Below are 14,346 nucleotides of genomic sequence, written 5' to 3' on the forward strand. Positions count from 1 at the left end.
GTGCAGTTTCTTGCCACCAAACTCCATTTTTAAAAAATAATGTTAATGAAGGGAATTCCAAAATCTCTGTAGATGTTCACTGAAATGAAAAATAAAGAAATTAAATAAAAATAAAAAATAATAATGTTAATTCCTAACAAAAAGGTTCTATTAGAGGGAATGTAGGAAAGAAAGGAAGAAACAGGAAGGATCAGTAAAGAAAATAGATAAAGGAGTTCTGAGTGTTTCTCAAAGTGAAATTGGGGTGCACCTGGCAGAAATCATTTAAAACACAGATTTCGGGGCCCTATCTCACAGAACTGGAATCAAAACCTGAGGGTGAAATCATGGAATTGAAATCTTTAAGATGCTACCCAATGTATCTCATGCATATTGAAATTTAAGAATAAGTATACTCAGGGACTCTAAACCACAAGTCTCTAACTTGTAGTTTATTTGGAAGGCGATGGACCAGAACAAGGTCAAAGTTGTACTTAAGAAAGAATGTTTTCAAAACCACCTTTTTTTTTTCACCATGAGGTTAACTTTTATAAGAAAACATTTAATCCTCTGCCAAAAACAAATAACCTTATTCTAAAGTATTTAACCAATTCTAATTATATTCAGATAATTAAGTGTATAACAAATAAAATATAGCTTTTAAAATAATTGTTCTTGTAAATAATTGCTAGTCAAATTCGTATTTGAATGTTTCCAAAAAGAATGCATTGGTCTAAAAGAGCTCAATTTGGAGAAATATGGTACTAACCAAGAATGCATAAAATCTAATTCACAAAACAAAAACACTGCTCTGGTATCATATTTAAATAAGGATATAAAAATCTCTTTAAAATAGCTCATCTGTGAAACGTTTGACATGTTGCTCTAGTCTTAATTATTCCTTAACTACAGTAGGAAGCAACCTCCTGAAAGAGCAGCATACCTCTTAGCATTACTTGTTTCATGCTTGGCTCCATTCCACTGAGATTCACAGTGCTCAAAAGATGACCTAGAGATGAACCAGGCACAGTCCCTCCCTCTGAAGGCTGTGACTCACCACCTTCACAGCCTTCCTGCTGTTTTCCAGAGCTGCTGCCTCAATGCTGTGTTTCCACATCACCCCGTCAGTTCCCTTGAGTGTCAGAAACAAGTCTCTTATTTCTGAACCAAGCGCCTTTCTTTATTAAAATTATTATCTGCAGTCATTTCAATCTAAGATCCAAAAAACACTTTGTTGTCAAGCAAGTTCCAAGTCACAGCTGACACTCCCCTTGGGTTTGCAGAGACTCAAGAGAGGGGAGTGCCCATCTTTCCCTCAAAGAGCCACTGGTGGATTTGAACCATCAAAGAGATGTGTGCAGTCTTTGGGTTAGCAGTGAAACTAACTAGGACTGGGCCACCAGGCCTTCCTAAGCTCCAAAATACAGCCTGTTTCCAAAAACGCAACCAAGAAGACCCCAGAGAGCAGTGTTACTCTATAGTACACAATTCAACTGCAATGGAGTCCAATAAATAACAAATCATGGACAATTTTTTAAATGTGAATATATTTTACATTCTGCATTCAGATACAATGAAAAAGTGGTAAATAACTTTTGATGAACTAATAATATACCAAACATGTATGAATAGAAGAAGCCAGCAAGGAAAGCGTCCACAGAAGAAAGAATATGTCTGTAATTTGAATAGTTATCTTTCATTTCTTAATTCTGAGCTGAGTATAAGTACTTCCTTTCTTCCACTGTCACTGAAATAAAGCACACTGAATAAATGCAGTACCATTAAAAAAATATTTTAGCATAGGAAAGGTTTCCAATGGACAAAATCAACTATCTTTAATCGTGACCAAGGAGCACTATTAAGTCCTCAAAGTAATCTTCACTATCAAGCATGACTCAAATTCTGTTATCTTTAAAATAAAACAAATATTCTCGATAGAACATAAAAAACAAACTAAACCCAGTGCCCTCGAGTCAATTTCTACTCATGACAACCTTCCTGTGGCTGGCTTTCTCAGGCTGTAAATCATGACAGAAATACACTGCCTGTAGTGCATCTGGTGGATCTGAACAACTGACGATTCTGTTAGCAGCCTGACATGTAATCTACTTTGCCGCCGGGAACCCTTTCAAGGGCACAGAATATCCCAGATGGGTCATTTCATAAAGCAGAGACACATTTGCTATGGAGAACACATTCAGCAGTCCATTAAATATTTACAATCAGAATCATCTGCTTTCTCAGTTCTTATTAGAAGTCATTTAGCCAGTAAAGAGTAAGATCCGTTATTGAGAAGACACCAGTACTGTGTTGATAAATGTTTAATAACTGGCTTAGGAATAGGGAGCTTGAAGGAGAGTCAGGAAGAGGTCTTATCTATAGCATTAGGCAATGTCTATAGTTTACACATTCCTACCAGGAACAATTTTAAGAACGAGCATGAAGTCATATGCACAAGGACTTGGGAATTGGTGGTGCACAAGTGGCTTGTAGGAGCCGTTACAAGCAGGTCTAACTGTGTACTGGGGCAGCACCATGGCACCTGAACATTGTCCCTTGTTTATAAAGACCCTCTTGCACTCCAAACCACTACAATCTTCATACCTTCCTTCCTCTAGTCCCTGCCTCTCAAGCCACAGCATCATAAATTCTTCTTTCTGAACTCAAATTACCATGATCTTACTACCTAAAATATTTACTCCTTTCAATAAAACTGAGGTAATGAATATTCTCACTCTCACACACAACTGAATGACTTCTTGAAATGTTCTCCGGGGAGAAACATTAAACTTTCTAAAGTAAAGTACTAAGATTAAAGCTTAAGGCCTGTTACAACTTTTTGGTTTAATTTAGCAACTAATGCAGCAGCAGGCAGGGATGAGCAATTCTATATGACTGAACTGATATAACGTTGGAACTAAAATGATTATAACTAAATAATTTTCATATTTCTTAATCACATTTATGCTTTCTATAACCTATTTTTAAAATGTATACTGCTAATATAATAGTAAGCAGTACATATTTCCTGTTATTAAAAATATATTAGCAGATTATGGTATCAGACAGATAGATACAGGTACAAGTCCTGGTTCTGCTGAAAGTACAGCTGTGGAAAATTGCTTAATGCTGTTTGCTTGTTAGGGGTTCGGTTTTGTCTAATTTTCTACAATGGGATTCACAAAAACTATCTCAGAAGGTTCTTGTAAGAATTGACAATAGCTACAAAATGCAAAATGCTAGTACACTATACTAAAAAACTGTAATATTCTTATTACTATAGTTTTCTGCACAGTAAATATTCTGGAGAGTAAAGAAAGAGTGGTTAGAGGCTTAGCAGAGACAAGACTTGATGGCTAGAGACAAGAGGGTTGGGACAAAAGGTATAGATGGATCTTCTTAAAAGAGCTTAATGTCTAAGAATATTTTCCCATGTCAAATTCATCAAATCGTCTCCATGGCAAAGGAAGTTATTAACATTCTGGTCAAGAAGCCTCCTTTCTCAGTCATCTCAGTATGTGCATGTTAAGCATGTGTTAAATAAATTCAGATATGCAGACTAAATCACTTAAAGAGACAACACTCAAGAGAATCACTAAAAACATTTTGCTCTCAAAAGTAAAGTAGGAGGTTAATTAAAAAGTGAAATGTTGTGTGCTGTTGAGTCAATGTGGACTGATAGTGACTCTAAAGGACAAAAAGAACTGCCTTCTAGGTTGCCAAGGCTCTCTGAGTCTGAGTGGTAAGAAGCTATGCTACCAATCCAAGACCCTTATAAGTAATGTTATTAAGTAAAATATATATGAATCCTGCTAAATGAGAGACAAAAATCAGTGTGAGATGCAGCAACAATCATTTTGTAAATTACTACCTAACTTGGGAGGGACTGGAGAGCATTATGCTGAAAGAACTAACTCAGTCCCACCAGGGCAAATGCTGTCTAAAACCATTATTGTAGAATAAGTATGAGGATCCAAGGCAGGGGGGAAGGTGGAAATAAAAGGGTAAGGATAGGAGGTAGGGTGTTAATCATAGGATTACACAATTCGATGGGTCAGTGGGGTGAAGGATATGGGAAGTATCTTTTGTGTTTTTTTTTTGGAAGTATCTTTTGTGAAAAACAATGTGTTCAAACTTTGTAAATAAATCAAAGTAATATAAAAAAATTTAAATTAGAAAAAACCCAGCAACACTGTGAAGGTGCAAGACATCACAGAACTGACTTGTGGCCTAAGCAAACATATCAAAGGGTTACTGGAGGATGCCGGGGTGGGGGGAACGTGCTTGATGGGGTACTAGAGAGTGCAAATGATGCTAACATTCAGGGAAAGGTAAGATACAAGTCAGACATGCAGGGGGAGGGCACTGCATGTATGGTTATCTCTGTAAGGGAAAGTGTTCACTTATTCCTTTCACTAAAATGCTTGTGTGTCTGATGTTGTTCCAAAGCTAAGCATTCAGATTAAGACAGTCTACAAAGAACTGGCCATCCACTTCCAAAATATAACAGGCCTTCAAAACCCTATGTTCAACAAGAGGATACATTGAGTAGAATAATAAATATAGCAATTGAGGCTGAGCCCTCAAAGTTGGAAATACAAAGGAGGAGGAATAGTTGTAAGCAGAAACTAATGATTGGAACATGGAATGTGGGAAGCATGAGTTTAGGAAAACTGGCCTTCGTTAGAAAAAAATGAAATGTATAAATATTGACACATTAGGTATTTACCGAAATGAGGTAGATTGGCATGGGATATTTTGAATCAGAAAAGGAGAGGAAAAGTTGGCGTTGCTTTCATAGTTAAAAAGGCCATATCTAGATCCATCTTGAAATACAATGCTGTAAGTGGCAGGATAATATCCATATGCACAGAAGGAAATCAAGTAAATACCACTATCATTCAAATTCATCCACCAAAAACCACAGCCAAACAGGAGGAAATACATGATCTCTACCAACTTTTGCAGTCAGAGATTGATCAAACATGCAACCAAGATACATTAATGATAATGAATGACTGTAATGAAAAAGTTGAGAACCAGGAAGGAGGATTAGTAGTTGGAAAACATGGACTTGGTGAAAGACATGAGGCTGGGGATAGAATGATGGGATTCTGCACAATTAATGATTTATTCATAGCAAATATCTTTTATTAGAAAGGTAAACGCAGGCTATACACATGTATTTCACTTGATGGAACACCCAGGAATCAGACTGATTACATCTGTAGAAGCAGTCATTGGAGAAGTTCATTATCAGCAGTGAAAACTAGGCCAGAGCTGATTGTGGAACGAATCATCAACTATCTACTAATATGCAAGTTTAAATTAAAGCTAAAGAAGGTCAAATCAAATCCACAGGAATAAAAATTTGACTTTGAGTCTGTCCCACCAAATTTTAAAACCAACTCAGGAACAGGTTTAAAGCCTTGAGCACTAATGAACCAGATGAGCTATAAGAGGACATTAAGAATATCACCCATGCAGAATGCAAAAGGTTATTAAAAGGCAGAAGAAGAAGAAATTATTAAACTGCATGTCAGAAGAGACTCTGAACATTGCACTAAAGCTCCAAAATGCCAAAGCAATGGGAAGAAATCAAGAAGTTAAGGAGCTCAATAGAAAATATCAAATGGCAGCAAGAAAATAAAAAAAATCCAAGTCTCGAGTTGCAATTCTTAAAAATGCTATGCATAGAATACTGAATGATTCAGGAAGTATTAAAAGAAGATGGAAGAAGTATACAAAGTGATGGTACCAAAAAGAATTGGCTGACACGGAAGAATCTGAAGGAACAGCATAAGATCAAGAAATAATGGTGATGTAGGAGGAAGTTCAGGCTGTTCTGAAGGACTTGGAAAAAAAAATATAGCCCCAGAAATTGATGAAATACTAATTGACATATTTCAGCAGACAGATGCTGTCCTAGATGTGTTCTCCAGGTGGTGCCAAGAAATCTGGAGGACAACTACCTGGCCAACTGACTTGAAAAGATTCATATTTATTCCCATTCCAAAAAAAGGTGACTTGGCAAAGTATGGAAATTATCGTACAATATCACTCATATCACATGCAAGCAAAATCCTGCTGCAGAGTATCAAGAATGACTGGAACAACTAGAGAACTACACTGACAGAGAACTACCAGAAATACAAGCTGGGTTGGGAAGAGGCCATGGCACTAGAGATATTATCACCAATACCAGATGGATCTTAGCAGAAAGCAAAGAGTACCAGAGGGATATTTTATCTGTGTTTCATTGACTAAGCAAAGACTGTGTGGATCACAACAAATTATGCTTAACCTTGAGGATAACAGGAATCCCAGAACACTTAACTGAGCTTATGCAAAACCTATACTTGTACCAGGAAGCAGTCCTCAGAACAGGGTAGAAAAGCACTGTATGGTTCAAAATCAAGAAAGGAGTGCATTAGGGATGTGTCCTGTCTCCATCCCTTTTTAGTCTATATGCAGAACAGATCGTTCGTGAGACTGGGCTTAATGAGGAGGAATGTGGCATTAGGATTGGAGGAAGACACATCAACAACCTATATTATGCAGATGACACAACCTTGCTTGCTGAAACTAGGGAGGACCTGAAGCACTTGCTGCAGAAGATCAAGGACTATAGTCTTCCATATTGATTGAAGCTCAACATCAAGAAGACAAAGATTCTCACCACTTGGCCAACTAACTGGTAATACCATGAAGAATGGAGAAGAGATTGAGGTTGTTCAGTTACAGCTTGCTCAGCTCCACAATCAACACTCTTGGCACAAGCAGTCACGAAATAAAAAGACAGATGATAGTGGTGAGCTTTGGTGGCCTAGTGGCAAGAAGCTGCACTGCAATATCAGAGGTACACGGTTCAAATCCACCAGATGCTCTGCTAGAGAAGGAGGAACAATCTCCTCCTGTATCTGTCAGATCTGATTTGATGGTACACACAAAAAATAATGAAATAAAAGAAAATTTTTTTAAAAAAGACAGATTATATTAGGTAAATTTGCTGTCAGGATCCTTTCCAGTGTATTAAAAAGCAACAATGTCAGTCTAGAGATTAAGATGCACCTGATCCAGGCAATGGTCTTCGCAATTACTTGCTATGCATCAGAGAGCTGGACAAAGACAAAAACATGGCAGAAGAATAATTGATTATTTTGAGCTGTGGTGATGGAGGAGAGTCTTGAACATACTATGGACCACCAGAGAACAAAGAGGTTTGTCTTGGAGAGGGTGAAACCAAGTTTCCCCTTGAGGCTTGGATTTTGAAACTCCATCTCACATACTTTTGGCATGTGTCGAGGAAGGACAAATCCTTGGAGAAGGACATCATGCTCAGAAAGTGGAGGGACAGCACAGGAGAGTAAGACTCTGGATGAAATAGATTGATACAGTAATGAGGGCATTGGGGATGGGTGTGTCAAGAGTCACTGAGACTGGATCAGGACAGAGGAGGCTTCAGATCTGTTGTACATAGGGTCGCTATGAGTCACAGGAAACTTGATGGCATACAACAACATGAATGAGTAAACGAAAAATCAATATGCTTTTTAAATATTTACTGAAATCACTATAAAAATATTAGGGTTTCAATAGGGAATGTCGTTACAAAATAGTCTGAATAATAAACAATTCAGTAATCTGTCAGTTTGCCAAACTCTGGTGGCTTGTACGTTGCTGTGATGCTGGAAGCTAAACTATGTCACTGGTGTTTCAAATATGAGGAAGGTTGCCTATGGTGGTCAGGTTTCAGAAGAGCTTCCAGACTAAGAAGCAGAACTGGTCAGCTACTTCTGAATTAACAGGACTTCGAAAGCCCTATGGATAATGGAAGAATACTGCTTGGTGCCAGAAGATGAGCCCTCAAGTTGAAAGGCACTCAAAATGTGACTGGGGAAAACCTGTCTCGTCACAATAGTCTACCATAATGATGTGGATGGATTTTTCACCAAGTGAAAAATGTTCATTTGGTAATATGGTAAGAATCAAAATGAGGAGAAACAGCTCTAATATCTAGTTATAACAGGAATGGAACGAGTGAAGTATGAATCTAGGTTAGTTGTAAAAAATGAAATGGAACACAGAAATCCTAGGCATCACAGGATTGAGATGGACTGCAATAGACCATTTTTAATCAGATAATCAAATGATCTCCTATGAGGGGAATAACAAATTGAAGCGGAATGGTGTTGAATTCACCATTATAACAATCATCTCATGATCTATCCTGAAGTACAATGCTGTAAAAGATAGAACACTATCCATACACTCCAGGAAGACATGTTAAAACAAATGTTAAAACATATGCACCGACAAAAAAAGCCAAATATTAAGAAAGTGAGGATTTCTAACAAATTTGCAGTCTAAAATTGATCAAATGTACAATCAAGATGTATTAATAATAACTGGTGATGGGAATGGAAAAAGGAATAGTAGCTGGAAAACATGGCCATGGTAACAAAAATGAGGCTGGAGACAGCATGACAGAATTTTGTACAGTCTACGATTTCTTCGTTGCAGATACTTTTTTGGAAAAACATAAAGAGCAATTATATATATATATGGGCTTCACCTGATGGACTACAGAGGAATCAGACTGACAACAACTCTGGAAAAGATGTTAGAGAAACTGAGGATCACTAAGAAACCAGGCCAAGAGATGACTGTAGAACAAATTACATCAATTGCAACCAAAACAAGACCTTGTGTCTATCCCAGCTGAAATGAAAAGCTGTCTTAAGAAGAGATTTGATGCACTAAAGACTCATGACCAAAGAAAAACTAGGTGAGTTGTGGAATGAGATCAAGGACTGCATCCATGAAGAAAGGGTCATTACAAACAAAGGAGAGAAAGGAAAGACCAAAATTAACATCAGAAGACACTCAGAAACTTACATTAAAATAAAAAGAAACCAAAACGAGGGGAAAGAATGATGACATAAGAGAGCTGAAAAGAAGATTTCAAAGGGAAGCTCTGGAGGATCAAGCAAACTATTATAATGATGTGCAAAATTCTGGAGTTGGAAAACCAAAACAGAAGAATATTTGGCATTTCTCAAGCTGAAAGCACTGAAGAACAATTCAAGCCTCAAGATTCAATACTGAAAGATTCCATGGGTTAAAATTTGAATGATGCAAGAACCATCAAAGAAGGAAGGAATAAAGAACCACTGTACCAGAAAGAACTGCTAACACTGAACTACATCAGGAAGTGACATATGATCAATAACCAATGAAGAAAGAAATTCAAGGACACTGAATGCACTAGCAAAAAATAAGGTCCCAGGAATTGCTAAATACAAATTGAGGTATTTCAACAAACAGATGAAGCCTTGTATATGCTGAAAGGCCTATGCCAACAAATATGGAAGATGTTACCTGGCCAGCTGACTAGAAGAGGTTCACATCTGTTCACATTTACAAATAGATGATCAAAAAGAATGTGTATATTATTGAATAATATAACTAATATCATATGCAAGGAATGCAACAAGCAAAATCTTGCTAAAGATAATTAAAAATAAGTAGAACAGTACATCAACAAGGAACTGCCAAAAATTCAAGCTGGGTTCAAAAGATGCCATGAAATGAGAGATGTCATTGCTAATGTCTATTGAATCTTGGCTTAAAGCATAGAATGCAAGAAAGATGTTTCCTTGTGTTTTATTGATGAAGCAAAGACATGTGTGAATCATAACAAATTATGGATAATATTGACAAGAAAGAGAATCCCAGAATACTTAACTGTGATCATGTAAAATCAGTTAAGTGGGGAAATGACAGCCTTTTTAACAAATGGCATTGGCAAAATTGGAAAACTATCCGTAGAAAACTAAAGCAAGATCCACACCTCACTCCATACACACATACCAACTTAAAGTGGATCATGGACCTAGGACTATAAATTTCATTAAAGAGAAGCTTGCAAAAACTCTAGAAGTCCTACTCCACAACATAAACAAGCATCCTGAAAAATCTGCAACCAGGAGAGAATAATATAGATGAATGGGACTTCATAAGAATAAAATCCCTATGCACATCCAAAGACTTCTCATGTCAGGTAAGGGACTTATATCTAGAATTTATAAAATACTCTATCACCACAACAAGATAAAGGTAAACAAATTGGCACAGGATATAAACAGACACTTCACCAAAGAAAACATTCAGATGGCAAGCAAACACATGAAGAAATGTTCAAAATCTCTAGCTTAAGAGAGAGTAAAATTGAAACAACTATGAGATATCATCTCACCCCAGTAAGAATAGCAAAATTTAACAGAACAGCAAACAACAAATGCTGGTGAGATTGTGGAGAAACTGAAATTCTTATTCATTGTTGGTGGAAGTGTAAAAAGGTGCAGCCACTATGGAGAGCAGTATGGCCCTTTCTCAAAAAGTTGCAAATAGAAATACCGTTTGACTCAGCAATTCCACTACTGGGAATATACCCCAAAGAAACTGTAATTGCCACCCAAGCAGATATATGCACACCATGTAAATTGTGGCTTTGTTCACAAAAGCAAAGAGTTGGAAGCAACCTAAGTGCCCATCAACAAACGAATGGATAGAGAAGCTGTGGTATAGTCACACAAGGGAATACTATGCTGCATTGAAAAACAAGGAATTCATGAAATAGTATACAAAATTAGTGACCCTAGAGGACATTATGCTGAGTGAAATATCTCAGTCACAAAAGGACAAATACTGCATAGTATCACTGTTGTAAAATGCGACTGACATCAGGGTTGGTCAGAGACTGAGAAAGATAGGATAAAATATATATACTGCAATGAAAGAGATGAGGGAAAGAACTGTTTAAAAGGGATATATGACTAGGTATTATTGTTATGACATGAGTCCAGAACGAAGGCTACATAGTGGAGTGGACTTGAATGGAGAGATTATATAACAGTGAAAGAATTTTTCTTTTACTTTTCAAAGAGAAGAGCGAACTGGGGGGAGAGGGGTCAGCAGGGAGAAAAGTGCAACAATGAATGAATGGAAATCCAAAGTCTCTTTAAACATTCATTAAAATTAATAATTAAAAAAGAAGATTAAATACATAAAAAAAGATTAAACGCTAAATTCTTCAATATGACAAGAAAAAAATTCTCATCACTACATCAAAAGACAACATCATGAAAGATGGAGAAAAGATTGACATTGTCAACAATTTCGTTTTACTTGGATCCACTATAAACGTCAATGATCAGCAGTGGAAAAAACCCAAATGATGTATTGGGAAAATCTGTTGTCCCAGATCTCTTTAAAGTGATAAAGATAAGGATAGCTATTTAAAAACAGGTGTGTGTAATTCAAGCTGTGGTATTTTCAGTTGCTTCCTAGGCATCTCAAAGTTGGGTAATGAATAAGGAAGACTAGTGAAGAATCAATGCCTTTCAATTATGTTGTTGGTTAATAAGTACTGACTATACTATGGGTTGCCAGAAAGCCCAAATAAGTCTGCCCTGGAGAAAGTTAAATCATGCGGTCCCTACAGACAAAGATAGTGAAACTTCATCTCATATACGTTGGACATGCTGTCAAGAGGGGTCAGTCCTTGCAAAAAGATATCATGTTGGGAAACATACAGTCAGCAGAAGAGAGGATGACCCTCAAAAAGATGGACTGACACAGTAATTACCACAATGGGCTTGAGTATAACAGAGATCATGAGGTTGGTAAAGACTATGGTAAGCTTTATGTCTGATGTTCGCAGATTTGCTATGAGTCATGGTAAACTAGATGACACCTAACACCAACAGTAACCATTTTTTTTTCTTTATAAAATCATTCTAAAATTCACCACAAAACAATTGCTTGATAAGCATAAATATTTGTAAAATTATAAATTCACTTAAGTAGTAACATTAATATGAACATAACAGAAATGATCGTTAAAAGAATGTAGTGTTGCACAAAGAACATTTAGAGTAAAAAATTATTTGGAGCTTTAGTATATACATTAAAAATTCTGATAAAGAAAATAAATAACTGTAGGAGTAAATTAGTAAATGGAAGACAATTTTCCTAAACACTGTCATTTAAGTTTAAATAAACATGTATTTCGCATTCATACAGAGTGAAAGCTCTGTAATTAAAAAGTATTGAACTAGAATGTCAAGCAGCACAAAAGTGAGGACCATGTCCTATCATTGTTTCACAGCAGATTTGTAACTAATTTGCTCTTCTTACCCCAAACAATCTGGAGGACAGCCACCTGGCCAACTGACTGGAAGAGATCTATATTTGTTCCCAACCCAAAGAAAGGTGATCTGACAGAATGCAGACATTATCAAACAATATAAAAAAAATCACATGCTAGCAAGATTCTGATGAAAATGATCTAAAAACTACTGGAACAGCACATCAACAGAGAACTGCCAGAAGTGCAGGCTGGATTTAGAAGAGGCCATTGTACTAGGTATACTATAGTTAATGTCAGATGGCTCTTGGCTGAAAGCAGAGTACTAGAGGAATGTCTCTCTGTGTTTCATTGACTAGCAGAAGCAGACTGCCTCATCTCTCTGCTACAGAGCAGCTGATGGGTTCAAACCATTGACCTATAGGTTAGCAGCTGAATTTCCCCCCACAGCACCGCTAGGTTTCCAAGATGTAGCTGCTGTTGTTGTGTGCTATCAAGGCTGACCCTCTAAACCATTTTCAGAGGCTGTAGATGGAATGGAGGAGATTGGTCCTCTTTCTCCTGTGGAACAAATGGTGGATTTGTACTGCATGCCTTTGGGTTGGTAGTAATGCTTCTTACTTACTAGATCACCAGAGCTTCCTATGAAGATGTAGCGCTCTCTCTCTCTCTCTCTCTCTCTCTCTCACACACACACACACACACACAACACACATTCTCCTTCCAAATTCTCAGTAGAATGGTATTTTTGTTAAATGTACAGCAGTATAAGGCTGCATACATACATAAAGGTAGGACTTTTTCCAAAGTCACCTAGTTTATTATTTTATTGAGAGTTCAAAATGGTTATATATGATGAGGCATTATTTTTATGACAAAAGTCAAGAAGAAGAGGTACATAGTAAAATAGACTGGGGGAACAATGGGTGGGAGGAAATTATGCAGTAATGAATAAATGTATTTTTTTTAAATAAAGTGAACTGAGGGTAGAGAGGAAAATGTGCAACAATGAATGAATGAAAACTCAACTTTTCTGTAGACTTTCATAAAAATCACAATAAAAATGTAAGAATAAAAAAATGCACCAAAATGGTTATTTTTTAAGGATCTTGTAAATTTTATATTTTAGGTGGCAAAAATGTAGTTTCTGCTATTTGGAGCTTTCATCCAGACCTACTTTAAATTTTTTTATATTTTTCAGGTCACTGTTCTTTCAATATTTTCATGATTCTAGAAATTCAACTTGTCTCATTTTATGCTTGGTTATTAGAATCCCACTGTCAATTATTGGTTATATTCATTACCTTTTTTTTCCTCCCTGACAACATTTTCAAACTGTTATTTTTACCCATTTTAATTTTTACTTTTTTTTTCTTAAGCATTGACTGCCCATTTATTAATAGACTTAAAATTCTAAGTAGCTCAGTTATGTACCTTCTAATATAAAATTGAGAGCAGTCTTCACTCTCAAAATTTTGAGAAAAGTTAAAGAGCTATTCTCAGCAAACCTGACCTAAATTTTTATTTTTCCTTAAAGAAAGTAAAGAAAAAGATATTTCTTTAACATTTATAGTCAAGATAACTTTTTTAAAAATTTTATATTGATTTACATACAAAAGTTTTATACATTATGTTTCATTTATATACATAATGTTTCATGCCTTCCTCCATTCACTCTTATGTTTCACATTACCTTCTCATACACCATGTTTTATAAAATTAATCATCATTGGACTTCTTCTGGCCGGGCTGAGGGTCGGGTTTGTACGTTGAAGGACAGACTGTGGAATTTGTGGCTTTGGCTAGATTAAAATCATGGCAGGTCCAGAAAGTGACGCTCAATTCCAGTTCACTGGTATTAAAAAATACTTCAACTCTTATACACTCACAGGTAGAATGAATTGTGTACTGGCCACATACGGGGGCATTGCTTTGCTTGGTCTATACTTCAAGTTAAAGTCTAAAAAAACTCCAGCTGTGAAAGCAACATAAATGGGATTCTAAACTGTCTGCACCTTCTCTGCTAATTTGTCTTACCTGGAATAGCTAATGTCAAATCATCAAATGATGCTTAATTTGTACAATAAATTATGAACCTGGGAAAAAAAATTAATCATCATTGATCCATGTCCATTATTATCCCACTTTTTCACGTCCCCACTGGAAGAGGTCAAGATAATTTTTGAGTCGACGTTATGTTTTTAATTATGTTCATT

At 36.4% G+C, this 14,346-nt stretch overlaps 1 protein-coding gene across 4 annotated transcripts in view; it reads left to right on the forward strand.

The window, feature by feature from the left end:
- The window catches only part of DNM3 (dynamin 3), an 875,056-nt gene that overhangs the window by 150,305 nt on the left and 710,405 nt on the right, over window positions 1–14,346 (forward strand). The gene's annotated exons all lie outside the window — the stretch shown is intronic.

The sequence above is a fragment of the Elephantulus edwardii genome, unplaced genomic scaffold (genome assembly GCF_000299155.1).
Source record: "Elephantulus edwardii isolate Elephantulus edwardi_28Jun2011 unplaced genomic scaffold, EleEdw1.0 scaffold00057, whole genome shotgun sequence".
NCBI lineage: Eukaryota > Metazoa > Chordata > Mammalia > Macroscelidea > Macroscelididae > Elephantulus > Elephantulus edwardii.